The sequence below is a fragment of the Mastigoproctus giganteus genome, chromosome 8, assembly GCF_048544385.1.
Source record: "Mastigoproctus giganteus isolate SK-2022 chromosome 8, ASM4854438v1, whole genome shotgun sequence".
Lineage (NCBI taxonomy): Eukaryota > Metazoa > Arthropoda > Arachnida > Uropygi > Thelyphonidae > Mastigoproctus > Mastigoproctus giganteus.
Window position 1 is genome coordinate 200,197,630 of NC_143582.1, and position 16,376 is coordinate 200,214,005.

General features: G+C 38.3%; 1 protein-coding gene across 3 annotated transcripts in view; it reads right to left on the minus strand.

Annotated features, from left to right (window-relative positions):
• The window catches only part of LOC150082171 (uncharacterized), a 324,507-nt gene that overhangs the window by 254,565 nt on the left and 53,566 nt on the right, over window positions 1-16,376 (minus strand). The window contains exon 1 of one of the 3 annotated variants that reach the window (XM_090380027.1): window positions 11,453-11,490. The exons of the other annotated variants lie outside the window; for them this stretch is intronic. The gene's annotated coding sequence lies outside the window, so the exon portion shown is untranslated. Of the gene's footprint in view, window positions 1-11,452; window positions 11,491-16,376 lie in introns of those variants that run through there. 3 annotated transcript variants of the gene reach the window in all.

Genomic DNA, 16,376 nt, shown 5'->3' on the forward strand with positions numbered 1-16,376 from the left:
TTCTTCATTACTGAGTGCGACTTAGAAAACTGGTGGCTGATTAATTCAGTGAAAAATGGAACTGCGTGGTTTCCGGTGGAGACAGGGAACGCGAAGTGACAGTATGTTTCAACACCGCAAGTAACAAATGTATGAGTATATCCTATACTTGAATATAAGAAGGGGAAAACAAGCTCGTGTGAACATTTGCTTTAAAAGTCTATTTCCGAGATATTAAACATTAATCATAAATTACAAATTAGCATTATATTTTAATGTTCAATTCATGTGAAAAATATGACTGTAAAATTCGCTTTGAATCGTACAAAAGATACGTACCGACATGAATAGTGCTATTCTGCTACCTGAATTATGCCAATTAGAGTACAGTGCTTAGTTGTGAATAACCTGTGGGGAAGAGTACGTACTACAGTGCCAATTTCAGTTTCAGGTTTCACGACTGCCTCGTTGTTTATAGCTCACCATTTGTTAAACTGATATTATGGGACACACTAAAAATTTGTTTAGTTTTGCTGACTTAACTGATATGATTTTAATTTATGACAATGTTCATAAGAATTCCGCAGCTAGGCTGAAACATTTTGAACTCGACAAAACATTTGCTACTGAGGAAAGACAACTTAGAAAAATGGGTACGCCAAATCATTACGAGTATTGGTAGAGGGAAATTTCGACGAACTGCAAATTTTGAAGAGAAAATACTTCGTGCTGTACAAATTCCTAATACAAGTACCAGAAGGGTGTCAGGTCGCATAAATGTTTCATCTACTAGTGTATGGAGTGCATTACATGAACAGCAATGTATTCCATTTCACAGTATAACGGTACAAGAACTGTTGCCACAAGCTTAAACGCAAAAAAATTGTCAACGGCTCATTTTATAATGTACATGTGATCCTCAATTTCTGACCAATGTTCTGGTTCAGAAGAATCATGTTTTATAGGAAAACAAATTCTCAATTCTCGAAACATTCATACCTGGGCCGAAAAAAACTCACATACGATACGATTGTCAGTATCATTCTTGGGTATAATGTTATTAATCTTATTTTTTTAACCACCAAAGCATTTGGGAATGGCATACCTACATTAGTGCTCTGTTAAAAGTTGAATTTTGTTACGAATAACGTTTTCTTTTTTCACAAGTGAGGCTCTAGCCGGGATATTTAAAGCAATTTCCTTGTTCAAGAATTGTATTACCAATACAAATTTTGCTTCGGAAAAGTTCCTTTCCTTGAAAGGCCATGATTTTTGTTTTTGCAATTGATATTTCCACTCGTCTTCGTTACCAGCCAAGGGCATTTGGCTGGAAACTTGACTTTGTTACCAGCCAAGGGTTGTCAGCATATACTAAAGTATCAGGGTGATTACCATTCTGTAAGGTCACACTTCCTTGGATTGTTAGTCGCCAGAGTCTGACATTGTTAGTCGCCAGAGTCTGACAATGGCATTGCTGTATATCTTGAAAAGTAACGGAGATGGGGAGAAACATTATCGGAAGCCACGATTTATTGGTTTTCAATTTGATATTTTTGTTTCCATTTAACTGCGATTGAAATTATTTATATATAGATTACAGCTATTATTTGGTTGAGCATTATCATCAGCTAGTATTTCTAAAAGTTTATTTCTTTCCACACGGTCAAAGGCTTTCTTATAATCAATGAATGCTACGTGTGTTTGTCTATTAAACTGCTTGTGTTTTTCAATTAGCAATTTCAGAATAAAAAATCTAAATGCACAAGGTCTTCCTTTCCTAAATCCATTTTGTTCTTCTCCAATTTTATCGCTACAATACCGCTCTAGTTTTTTTTTTTTTTTTTTTTTGTTATTTTTGCAAATAATGTATTTATGAAAAAGAGAAATAACAGTGGTTCAAGAACCGATCCTTGGGGTCCCCACTTCTGTCATTATACGAAATCTGAAGAATATTCATAATCACAACCCTTTGCCTTCTGTCCTACAGCCATCCTGAGATATACGGAGTAGGTTAGGTACTAGCAGATTTTGAACAATAACAATATTAGCAGTATCCCATACCAGTATTTGACTGGCCTTCACAACACTTGCAGGTATGAGAGTTACTGATTTCCATTCAGGTAGTGTATAGAGCAGCCAAACCAAAAGTAAAAAACAACGGAAGTTATTCAATTAAAGTGGAATTTCGATGACGATTTGGGCAAGCACAGAATCCGGTTCTTTCTCTTTATGAGTTGGCGTTAGCTATTATGTGATAAGAGCATGGTGGTTCTGAAACTGTGGTGTTGCCATGCGTTTTGCCTAGAGCCGTAGTTGATATGTAGAGTACCTCGCTAATGTGCGACTCAAACTGTAATTCGAAAACAAGAGCCAATCGACAAATTTTAATGTGATTTTCACATTCAGCAGCACAAAATTAGTTAAGATTAGGTATTTTCGTTTCATAACATTTTATGTGTTGACCAGTGCAATCAGTCTCTATACTGTTGTCCTACACGATAAAAGGACTATAACTGTATTTACTTCCTAACACACTGTTGTATACGAGGGGATGTCAAAAAGTTCGTACCCTGACCTAGATAAAACATCAGTAGGAAGATGCCATTTTTAATAAGTTGTCTACATATTCAATAACTAAAATGTGAAATTTCATTCCCGTAGGTGATCGTACACCAGAGGTGGAGCCCGGAATCTGAGGAAGGACGCCACGGTTGACAAAGTGAAGTATCGAGGCGTGATCAAGTTCCTGCATTTGCAGGGCAAAAAAGCTCAGGAAATTGATGAAGAAATGAAAGCTGTGTATGGGCAGAATTGTCCATCCTATGACACTGTAAAAAAGTGGAAACGGGAGTTCCAGTGCGGTTGTACACGTGTCTTTGACGAGCCAAGAGAAGGAAGACCATCAACATCCACAGACAGTGAGACGGTTGCAAAGGTTGAACAGCTGGTGCTGAGTGACAGACGTGTGGGAATTAGTTATGGGTCTGCCCACAGCATTTTACAGGTTCCAAGATTCCAAGAACAAAGTTCCTTTGCAGAAGCAATGTTCTCGCCAAATGTTGCATTTGTGTAATGCAGATGTTGAGAACTTTTTTGATCGGTTGGTGACAAATGATGACGAATGCTGGGTGTACCAGTATGATCCGGAGACTAAAGACATGTCAAAGCAGTGGAAGCACTCCTCCTCCCCACCTCTCAAAAATACAAAGACAACTCCATCTGCGAAGAAAGTGATGTTGTCCGTGTTTTGGAACAGAAAAGGGGTTATCCTGACAGATTACCTACCTCGTGGTTCCACACTTACCGAAGAATACTACAGAAATCTTTTGAAAAAGTTACCCGATGCTTTAAAGGTGAAAATGCGTGGAATGTTAACCAAAAGTGCCCGTCTTCTGTCAGACAATGCATCGGCTGACACGGCCGTTGCCACCAACAACTTTGTTGTCGTCTAGTGCGGCTTCGAACTATTGCGTGGACGCCGCGTTGATTCGTCTCAGGAAGTCATCAATGAAGTGGAATCGTGGTTTCAGGCAAAAAGTGCGGACTTCGATGATCAAGGCATTAAACAACTGATCCACAGATGAGAAAAATGTGTTACTATACATGTACTGTACACAGAAAAGGATTAAAGTTCCTGTGAAGTTTCACCTTTCTAGGGCTATTATTTCTAGGTAAGGGTACGAACTTTTTGATATCCCCTCGTATATATTTATCAAACTCCCTATGTAAATTCGTTAATTTTTGTGCTCTAATCTTTAATGATATGTTTTTCTAATTGTCTTAAGTTGCTGTTCTAATATTTGATTACTTTACTTTTTATCATCGTTATTCGTTGTGTCATGTGATCGTCTTTTCATGCAAATCTCTAGTTTGTAGACGTGAACGGTGTTGTGTACGGCGATGTGCTTTATGTATAGAATAAAGAGAGTTCTTCTAAGCAAAATTTTGGATATGTTCTACCTTAAGCTCGTACTTTGCAAAGTGTAAAGTCCAATTCATTCAAAATGTCTTTTGCCAGAGGATTGAGTTTAAACAGTCGCTTTGACCAAGTTAAGAGTGTTCAGAACCATACGGTCCCATTCTAAGAGAGGAATGAAAATATCATAAATAGTTAAGAGCAGCTAAACAGCCTACAATACAAATGTTATACAGTTTAGGAAAAGTTTTAAATTTAGTGAATTAACAGCAACTTAAGACAATTTGCACAAAAACAAGACTAACGAATCAAATAACTATGCAACGACAAAACACTATGTAAAAATCCATGAAAAAAAATAATGCCTGGTATATAACATATTAAATTATTTTATATGTTATATACCAGGGACGTCTTAATCACATGAGGCCTCCGGAACCATTCAGGGTTCCCTTTTCATGTAATAAATACAAATTTCTGCTGTATTAACGTCATACATTTTTTTTATAATAAAATTTCAAATTTCTAATAAAATATTATTATCTTTTCTAATAATTATAAAAAAAAAACATTTAAGTTCATGTATATACATGGTGCCATAAAAGATCAGAACGGTTTCATTCAGAGGCTCACCTGGGAGGGGAAAGGAGTACAAATAAAAATACTCTTTCATAAACAATTTCTTATATGATCTTTGCAAACATTAAAATGAAATGATGTTTGTTTTCCGATTAAGTGGATCGCCCCTCAAAACACTGGTAAGTGTTTTGAAGGAAGATCTCTGGACTAGCTAGTCCACTTAAATTCCAACTACAATATCTACTTTTTTTGGGACTCCCTACAGTCGGGAGTTCCAGGCCAAGGCCGGGCAGGTCCATGCAGTATGACAGCTCTGTTATCAGCAGTTATAAAATGCATCCGGCCTAAAGCCTTTCCTTAGTACACTACTAATAGGAACGATAGTAGGAAAGGCAGCCCAGGCGATCACCTGATGCGCTACCCTAGCGTTTCCCAAACTTTTTTTTTTGTCACGGAACACTTTTCATCTCACAATATATTTACGGAACACAAGTTTTGCGGGCGCCAAAGAACTGTTTACTAAAATATATATATATATATATATATATATATATATATATATATATATATATATATATTTATTTATTTTTTTTTTTTTTTACATATGACGCACTGTGCATCAGGAGCATCTTAATTTCCAAAACATGTAAAGCAGAAATTCAAATAACTGTCATCATACTTTGTTTTGATCTTTTATTAATTAGTTTCTGTTTTTTCACTTGGGATTTTTGGTTCCTGTTTTTTGAAGGAATTGAAATCCTCACTTTAAAGGGTGACAATATTGTGTTCATTTTCATCGACGACAGTTGCAATACCGGAAGTACTCGTTTATCGTTTTAAAGTTCCTTTTTTCAACCACAAATCCATGGCCATTTATTTTAATAATAATATTTATAAATACTGATAATTATCAAAAAAAATTTTTACAAGGAAGTGAGTTTAGTTATAATATTGATTCGCTTCTCCCTCTCCTTCAACCCCTTGTACTCCAGGCTAAATCGCATATGCAAAATTTATGTATTTTATTTTTTAAATTATTAATTACGATATTTCACGGGACACTAGTGTTCTGCAGAACACAGTTTGGAAAACGCTGCGCTACCCTATGGTGCAAACAAAACTGGAATTTATTTTTATCAGCAAACGAAACCGGAATTTTTTTGCTGATAAAATAAATGAAAATTCACATCCTAGGGTGCAGATGTTCAGATTATGTGATATAGATAATCATTCATACGAATAATAAATACATCATAATGACAAATGCCAGATGAGAATGCTTTACAATAAACTACGATCTTAAAATCAGATTTAATTCGTCCCTTACGGTTTCTCTTGCATCATAATCAGTATCTTTCCCGTTCCTCTTATCACGTCTGAAAATATTTAAACGATATTTTATATCTCATATCACGTCTGAAAATATTTAAACTCTACGAAAACTGGTAGGGAACGCCAACGCACGCACACTACTATCAATTCAAGTTGAAACATACGCCCACACAAGCATTTTCTCCCGGAGGATACTTAAATGAAATTCTCATTACAAGGGCTTCAAATTACCATCTGAACGCACTGTAACCAAGATGCACAGGTCCACAGCTCTCAGATTTACATACTCATGTGCTTCCTAAAAATACTTCACGAAACTGGGACAATGGTCGAATGTACACGTTAATAAATGTCACACACACAAAGATGGGTAAGAATAACAGCTTTATTAAAAATAAACTACAAAAATATACAGGATAAAAGAGACATTAAATACTTGGATAAATAAAATTATATAAAATAAAATGCCATGGAAGCGTTCGGGCACAATTAGTGTACTTTCTCAACCAAGCTTACTTATGAGAACAATGATCGAATGAGCAGACGATAAAACTACATGATGATCAAGAAAGCGCATATGTCAGCAGAATGGCAGGAAAACAAAGAGGAAGAAAGTAAGAAAAAAGGAAGACTGAGTAATTGTTGAATTCATGCTGCGGCAACTAAAACCATGAGGCTGTAACACACTGGTAAAAACAGTTAGAGATAACAGCAACAATCTATTGGGCAGTGCATAAGATCTGTATCGATGTTTATTATGGCCACAATTACGGAACATGTTCATAAAATGATGTGCAATGTAAATTACTAAGTTCTTTAATATATACAGATCGACATCGCGCAAATTGAGGAGTCCAACCGTTTCGTTAAATTTTCGACCTTTCTGCATGCGTATCTCATTCATGAACTACAACTGCAAAGGACTAGTGATGGTCATAATCGAGAAGTCAATCGATTATTTTGATCACAGCAAATCATTCGATTATACTTATATTATTCGAATGATTCATTCCCTTATACATTCTAATGATGTAAACGAATTATACCATTTCATTGTATCATTCGAATGATTAGTATTAATTACTAATCATCCACTTATTTCGATTAGTGACATCTCTCGACCACCAATCATCTGATTATGCCCATCACTACAAATGACAACACATCTATCCATTATTGTGAAGCATCTGAAAATATCATCTGAGAGACCGATATGCCAAAGTCTATAGCTTGAAGGGTCATCAGGAGACTGGAGGTGAGCCAGTCACAAAGCCAAGTTGCAGCATGGTTTGGTGTTTCACAAAGTGTCACCAACAGGTTGTAGAATCGGTTCCAAGACCCCCAAACCAATCATATAAGTCCATTTCAGGGTCACAGACCATCAACATGTTGTTACTGGGTTTTAGGTGCATCAGCAAATTATGCCATAATGCACTATTGTGTATTATGTCTGCACAGACAGATTTCTATATTGCGCGGGCTGAAAATCCCTGCTCCATCCGCCTAAGATCTGCTAATACAGCTCCCACCGAAGAGGCCTTTACAAATTTCTCCAGCCTACGACAGGACTCGAACCCAGACCTCTCCAGCGAAGTGACGGACGGATTACGCGGAAGCAAGATCTCTCTCTCTCTCTCTCTCTCTCTCTCTGATATGAATAGACACTTGATTGCTACCCAACCACCCGTACCCTTAGCAGCCGCTACATATATGGTAGCCAACCCAAACCATCCAAAATGGCCTGCAAGGCACGGACTTTATGAGATAAGGTCTATTAGCGTGTGTTCCATTGAGAGCTCGACATCGTAAGGCCAGAAAAATGTGGGCACTCGAATAACGTAACTGAGATAACGGGAAATGGCTCTTCGCAGATGATTTCAGGTTCAGCGTGCAGTCGGATTCTCCTCGGGTGCTTCCGTGGCGTGATAGAGGAACTCGGAACGACATTGTACACTGGTGTGCAAACCTTAAGAACCAACACTATTTCTAAAGGTTACAACCACAAAATCAAGCGAAACAGCCTGTGGCGATTTGCATAACTGTGGCCGTTCAATAGAAGCTGGTACACATGCAAAAATCTGAATCGTGATGAGAGGACTCACATAAACAGATAAAAGCAGCAGTTATTGAAAATTACCGAATGTTGAGCACGATTGTTACAGAGGTTCGATTGGTTTCATACAGTGCTACAGGCAACAAAATGGCCAGTAGAAAACATCTGGATGACTTTACCCGGAGTCGAATAATTGGGAAGCTCGAAGTGGAGGAGTGTGGCTGCAGAGTTCGGTATCGCCCATAGCATCGTCTCACGTGCGTGGTCGGCCTTCAGAACGACAGGTACAGCTGTTCGAAGGACCAGTGGTGGTCGTCCACGAAAAACAACGCCCAATGATGACCGTATATACTCCTACAGGCCAAGACGGCCCGACACCAGACAGCGGGATCGATTGCAAACCAGCTGCACAGGACGCAGGTTATCGCCGTACTGTGGCCAGGCGACTCCACAAAGGTGGACTGTTTGCTCGACGGCTAGTACGCTGTGTCTCTTTAATACCTGCCCATCGAACACAAGGACTGGACAGCACCGCAATGGAGTAAGGTACTCTTCACTGATGAGAATAGATTCAGTCTCGGCAGCGATTCTGGACATCAGCTAATCTGGCGAGAGGTTGGCACACTGTATTACCCCGCAAACAACACCGAAAGGGATCGATATGGCGGATGAGGTGTTCTCGTCTGGGGAGGCGTTATCTTGGATGGACGTACACAACTCCAGATACCGGAAGGCGATACTGTAACCAGTGCACGCTATTGTACTGAGGTAATCCTTTCCCATGTGCGTCCGTTCCGAGGTGCCATTGGCCCCGAGTTCGTGTGTATGGATGATAACGCCACACCCCATCGCACTGCAGCTGTTGATATGCTTTTGGAAAGTGAGGGCATTGTTCGTATGGATTAGCCTGCCCGTTCCTTGGCCGATCTAAATCCCATCGAACACATATGGGACGCTCTGGGGAGTTGCCTAGCGGCACGTCCACACCCATCAGAAAATGTTTACCAGCTGAAGATGGTGCTGACAGAGGAATGGACGATGTTACCGCAGGAACTTATCAACAACATTGTTCGAAGTATGGACAGGCGGTGCAAAGCCTACATCGACATATCTCCTACAGAGGACCACCTCTTCCCTTTGTTCCATCTTTGACAGTGATGTATCTGTATCATGGCAGCCAATGCTATGTTGCCATTTTTGAATAAAGTCCCTCTGTACAGTTTTGTTTCCTTCATCCTTTCTGTAACTCACGAGGTTCCTTTGGTATGCTTTTCCCATATCCCGGTCACTCCTATGAGAAGCTACAGGTGAAAACCTGACTACCTGACTGGTCCTTACGTTTTGTACACCAGTGTACGTAGAGGAGCACAGTTAGTTCAGTGAAGGTAGATTGCTGATATGGGGATGGCATCAGTCTCTGTGGTCGTACAAACCAGGACAAGGCCTGACTGCACGCATGTATCGTGTCTTGATTTTATCGATACAGCGGTCGTACACGAGTTCATGTAAGATGTACTCTAGCCCAACTTATAACAAACATTTACAGCAGCAGGGGTGATTCACACCATTCTCTCGTGGGTAGCATAGTTCATAGAATCACCGTCCTCCCTACATCGGTTGAAAAGACCTAAGTCCGTATTCCGTCAAGGAAGCGAGGAATTTATGGGTCTTTGCGACAACGTGGCTGAGTTACAGCTTCAGGCGACGAATAGAATAGATTTATCCCAGAAATTCGGATTTTTTTTCGTTCAGCAAACAGCAAATCAACTACAGAACACACGAAATTTAGAGACGTGTCATGTACAAGAAATATGTCCTAATTGCAGATGTAACTAAGGTCCTACAATACCACCACCATTATTTCCCTATTGACAAGCAACAATCTTTCCCATAGTTTCCCACAAGAGGTTCAGGGAAGTTGGGGGAGAAAGAAAGAAACAACAGTCATTTTTTAATGGGGCACCTGACACGTGTGAAAGAACATCAAAAGTAGACTTACTTATTAATAGCCACCAAATATCAAAGGAGCTTCAAGGTAATGGAATTAATAAAGTCGTGGGGAAGACAGCTGAATAGAAAACCTAATAATTACTCATATTTGATCTGGTATAAACAATATTTTTTGGAAACAGGGTAGTCAACTAACCCGATTGTTTATGATTCCAATGGAAATAAAATTCGGCGATACCAAATTTCGCACGAGTTAACATTTTAAAATCATGTTAAAAGTATTCTGAACACCCACATTCCAGGGCGCAGCTTGAAACCCTGACAAACAACGTGCTACAGAAACTTCAAGACTGGGCCGTCCCTGCGGCGTGGAGGCGGGGCTCTATAACTTCGAAATCAGTTCAACAAATAAATCCTGCATAGCGGAGGAAAGCGAACTCAACATCAACAATGTTGGTATATTCCGTGTCTCCAGGAACCAAACTGGCAGTTCGAGCTAAATCCCATCCCAAACAGAGAAGCAAAAAAAAAAAAAAAAAAAGAAGAAGTGAAACAATTTAAATTAATAGTTACAAAACAACACATCATAAATTAAAGAATAAAACAAAACAATAAGTCTGGTCTAAAAAGTCCAATTTCACATAAATTAAAAATCTTGCGTTTTTATTCAGTGATCACAATGGCCAGAATACATGACAATATTCATAAAACAAGTCTAGTAGGTCAAGTTGAATCTGTCCTTACAGCAGAGATGTTAATGGAATCACAGGAAAAGAGAAAATCAGTAGGGCTTTTCTTCTAGTAAATACCAATCTTTCCAATTCCCGAAGTTGCTGAAAGTTATCATACTTAATAAATTTTGTTCTTGCCCGGAGAAAGGTTACCAACAACGGAAGTAATGTTTAGTCATCATATATTGGACAGTTGTGTGGTATATGTGCCCAGTACTCTCGTACGTCGCAGAAATTCAGATAAGGAGACAGACTGAATTTGACTACTTTATCAATCAAGGAACCGTGGCCAGTTAGAAGGTACTTTGTGAAAAGTCCTCAAACAAACCATTTCAATGTCTAATTACAAAGTAAATATTCGGATAAAAAGTTCTGTTATAGCCCCTTTTGAAAAATTATGAAACTCTTTCAACCCGGTGTACAATTATGCCTATAATATTATGATTTACAATGCCAGTTAGCCATTCCAGCAAAAGCATCAATTACCTAATTTAGTAGTTGAAAATTAAATTCAAGTTAATAAATAAACTCGATTTCTGGTTGAGACTTTTTCGTAATTGCAAAACTCCTTGAGACCAATATTGTGAACAAACATACATTATCGAAATCGTTCTTGAACTTATAATAGATCTGTCTTGTTTTTTTTCTTAAACGGACAGATTCTACCTTTTGAAGGAGGTGGTGGTGGTGGGGAGGGAGTGGATTTCGTCCATAACTGCACGTTAGTGGAAATAATAAAGTATATATCCATACAATAAACATTCTTAATGAAAATTAACTTTCGCAATTTAGTTTCTAGCATGTCATTATCAACCAGCTATCCAAATAATTTTCAAACATACCGAAAAAGTAATTTTTAAGTAAATCTAAACATGGAAACGAATAAGCATTCTAAATAAGCGGAATACTTACAACCCACCTCACGTATTCTTAATTTAATCACAATGAGCTTCAGAGCAACATTTAACACTAAATAAGCAGCAGGAAAGAAAGATCGCTTCAATCCGTACAAAACTTCCCTGTTATGTTCTGATACACTTCCTCCAGTGACATTTCTGTGATATTTTAAACTAATCAATATCAGCATATGATTTTACAGGAAAGCTTACTGGCTGAAAGATAGAGAAGTTTCATGACACGTACCAAGTTCTGATGCAGCAGTCGTTCTATACCTCTGTACTTCCTTTGCAGTCAAGCAGCACTTTTAGTAACGGGAGGTTTCGCCGATACAAAGATGCTCTTCAACTCATCTTTCTTTATAAAGAAGTAGTTTTAGCAATGATGTTTCAACTTCTGCGTTTGCAGGGGCTAATAAATTTTCTCGCAACGAACGAATAATGTTAAGAAATTTTATTTAATAAAAAATTACAATGACAAAATAGATGTTACATATTTTTCAATTAGTTCTTTTGCTCTTTACTTTCTGCGTAGTGTGTGGGCATAGCCTACTGTATTGCTGTGCAAACAGTAAAAAATACGTTTATTAATTCTTAGTAAATAATTTTAAAAAATCAGATATAAATTTTATTTAAAATTTTAAAAAATAATAAAAAAATTAAATCTGCCATCCATTTTTGTGATATTTATGGATCTGATCATGCAGAAGTGACCACAAACGATATCCTAGGACAGGGACAACAACATTTCCAGGATGTGTTACTCTATGTCGGTGCTCGAGTGCTTCGTTCATTTTGGTGGAGGTGTTCTGGGTTCAGGGAGTGAATTTCTGTAATTTTATTTATTTATTTTATTTTATTAATAAGATACATAACAGGTGACCATTAACAGTGTATCTTAAATCGGAATGAGTCTTATGTATAAAGGGGTTCACAGAGGGCAAATGGGGTTCTATGAAATATATTTAGAGGCTTCACTTTGAAGTTAATTGAAACGTGCCAGTCGTTGTGGGTGGAAAGGCCTTGTTGGGATAGATTACGCGGAATAGTCTTCCAGTGCCATCTGGAGTATTATTGTGTGCTGCTCGCCGTTGTTCTTGTTAGGTTTTAGACGCAACAGCAACTTAGGTCCTATTGCGCCTTATATATTTAATGTAAATTGCGTGTGTTGTGTGATCGACTTTGTTGTTTGCAGAACGAAAAACCACGTTGCTCTCGCCTGTGACCAACTAACGCGCCATGTTGTGAAAAAAAAACCCATTTTAGTAATTCAATACAACTTCAACCTCCCAAACTTTCATAAGCGTAACAAGAAAAGGAAACATAATTTACTCCCTGGGACAACTTTTGAACGCAAAAAGATACATTTAAAAAAAAAAAAAAAAAATCAGAATCTCTTTCCGCTTCCTGTCTCTGGATACGTGTTCCTACCGTTTCGAGTACCCAGCGCAGTGAAACCTTCAAAACTTCAACTAAATAAGGTTCAGGATCCCACTCGTCCACCATAACTAAACCGTGGATTAAATGACAGCATCAGTTGGTACACACTCTGGTACTCAGTACAATTTTTAAGATTAAGAAATTTGCAATAAGAAATTGATTTGCAGCATTGTTTTAAGTTCCAAGAAATTATGACAATTATATAAATTATACCAGCTTTAGAGGGCGGAACTTAGCTCCTGACCTTCTGATTAAAGCATGAAGAGTGAGAAATGAAAATTAAATTAAAAGACAGAATTAAAAAAAAAAAAAAAAAAAACGACTAAGCGCTGAATCCTCTGGGGAATAAAATTCGTTTCATATCTGTTTTATGGTTTTTCAAACGTGGAAACAGTGAAGAAAAATGCACTCTCCAGTGGATTCAGAGTTGTTAGTTTTTTTTAATTTCTTTCATACAACTTAATTTTTATTTTTCATTCTTTATGATTTAACCAGGCAGTCGGGGAACCAGTTCCATCCTCTAAAGCTATGATATAATTTATATAATTGTCATTATATAAATTAAATTTCGAAGAGTGACCATGACGCTTCGAAAAGTTCTGGTCCGACTTAAGGAATGAAGAGAATAAAAACTGCAGCCATTATCAAACCCACTGCAGGATGGAAGCCTCCTCAACAATTCATGCTGAGGGAAATGGACCATAATCTGCCAAGCTGGTCCAGTGAGGGTTGGCAGATCGACTATATTATAATCGCCCCATATTCATTAAGCTTTTTAGACCCCTAAATTTTAATTTTAATGTCAATCTACAGGAACGAAGAGAATAATCGCTCCATATTTATTAAGCTTTTTAGACCTTTAAATTTTAATGTCAATCTACGTAAAGTTTTCCTTGCTGGCAGAGGTATGGTGTTTGAAGACCATATTCATGGTCTTCAAACACCATACACACATGTTGGGTTGAATGCTCAATATTGAGACCGAGGGGTCTGAACACTACTGTTCTGACAGTGGGGAAGATGTTTCACATTTTTTGTAAAATTTATATCGCCTTCACAAAGAACTGTTAGCGCGTTGTACGAGGAGAGTTGGTTGGAAAAAGAAGCATCCTATATCAAAAATAAAGGTAATCCCTGTTGTTTTCATAATAATTGTCATTAAGAACCTTGTTAACGCTAAAGTATTTTCTGGTAACAAATGGAGTAAATGCAACTAATTGAAATATGTATATAACTAACCTACGTAACTCCAAAGAATGATTCTTGTGACTTTATGCCTACTAGCCAGTTGCTACATAGGGATAAAGCCAAATTGGTTCAAATAAAGATTCAATAATAATAATGAAACTTCCATGGATCGATGCCTTATCGCGGCGGGAGTTTTTGCGCGTGTCAATGAAGCTGAGAACTATGACATCGGGAGCGTATACTCCTATCAGGGTTACCCATGATGGGCAGATCAAAGCTAAGACACCAGACTAAATCGATCCAAAATCTGCCAACCCGCAATGGACCAGCGTGGCAGATTACGGTCATTCCCTCAACAACGCCCGGAGGCATGCAAGCTACTAGCTACGGCAGAGGGAAGACCAGCTCAATGGCAGAGCGGGTTTATAATCACTGGGCTCGATCAGGCCGCCTTTGGACTTTAGAACGCTTAACGTTCGATCTATGAGTACAGACTCACGGCTAAAAGAGCTATTACAAGAGCTGAAAAATATCAATTGGGACATCATCAGTTTATATGATATATTCGAAGAAAGGGTGAAGATTTGGTCAAACTAGAAGATGGACGTTGGCTATACTACAAAGGAACAAATAATAAATAAATAAATTTTCTGTTTATACTCCGGGACGACCAAACGGTCAGAGGAGTTCACAAGAGAGACAGAATACAAGAAACAGCACCGTATTCAGTAGTCACGGGCTTGAACCCCGGTCACTCAAGGCACGTGTACTTATGCACCAGCGCGCCTGACCACTAGGCTACGGCGGCCTGGCGTAATGGGTTCCTCATCAACAAAAGACTAACAGATTCAACCATAAAAGTATAAAATATTATCGAAAGAATTGTTTGATGTGCTATTAAGCTAAATAGGGGCTATTATCTTCAAATTATTCAACCTTATGCCCCGAAAAATGGGTAAATACAAGAGTCAAATGTTTGCTTTGAAGCTTAAGGATGGCACAATAAATACTAAAGCAGTGGAAGAATTTTGTAGTCATAGTGAGAAGGAGAACTTTAAGAAGTATTGCGCCTTTACAAGCAGGACGACTACCACTATAAAATTTGAATGGGCGATTTCAAAGCGAATTGGTAAGATCAAAAATGAAGAGAGATCTGTCGGCTGATAGGGAACTGGAAAAGGAGATGCTAGAGGCAATATACTAAGTGAATTCGCGGAGGAAAAATATTATTCATCATGAACTCATTCTTCAAGAAAAAGTCTCAACGAAAATGGACGTGGAAGAGACCTCTTGGAAATACTAACGAAATTGATTTCATACTGATAAACAATAAAACGATATTCACCGACTGTTCTGTCTTGAACCATTTTAATGCTGGAAGCGACCATCGGTTACTGTAAGCAAAAATCAAAATTGATTGTAAGAACGAAAGAAATTGGTCAAGTTAACTGAAATAAAGAAGATCAAGGAAGAACTAGACAAATTCATATCTATCTGCACAATTACCCCCAGTGAAAAGGACCTGGGGGTTATTGTGCAGGCAGATATGAAGTTTTCTGAGATGTGCAGGCATATATGAAGTTTTCTGAGAAGTGCAGACGGTCTGCAAGAGTAGCTCATGGTGTCTTGTCAACGATATACGGGAATTTTTCTAGCAGGGATAAGGAAGTGACTACCCCCTTGAATAAGGCAATGGTCAGGCCACACCTTGAGTACTGTATACAGGTCTGGAGGCCTCATTTTAAGAAGGATGTAGAGCTGCTGGAACGAGTACAGAGAAGGGCAACAAGATTAGTGAATGGAACAAAGGGTTGCTCTTACGAAGAAAGGCTTAAGTTTTGCAAATTACAGTGTCCGGAGACTAGGCAACTGCGAGGTGATCTGATTGAGGTGTATAAAGCCTTGAATGGTTTGAGCATGCTCAATGCTGATGGGATTCTTCCTCTTGCTCAGAATGTCGCCTGAGAGGGCATAAATTCAAATTGAGGAAAGTCAGGTGTAGGATAGATGTGTGGAAGTTTGCCTTTAGCCAGCGGGTGGTTGATTGCTGGAACAAACTTCCATCTGTCGTTGTAGAAGTTGATAGCTTAAACAGATTCAAGGCAGAACTAGACAAACATTTGGAGCGAGTGGATGGGTGAAATGAGAAGGGTGTGTGTGTGTATGTGTGTTTTGGCTGATGCTATATAAGCTTGCTTTCTTGCATCATATGCCACTACTACTACTACTAAATCGACACTAACCAACTATTGAAAAATCGCAGCAAGACCTTTCTGACAGATATTTCAACTGATAATACCAAAATCGTTGAG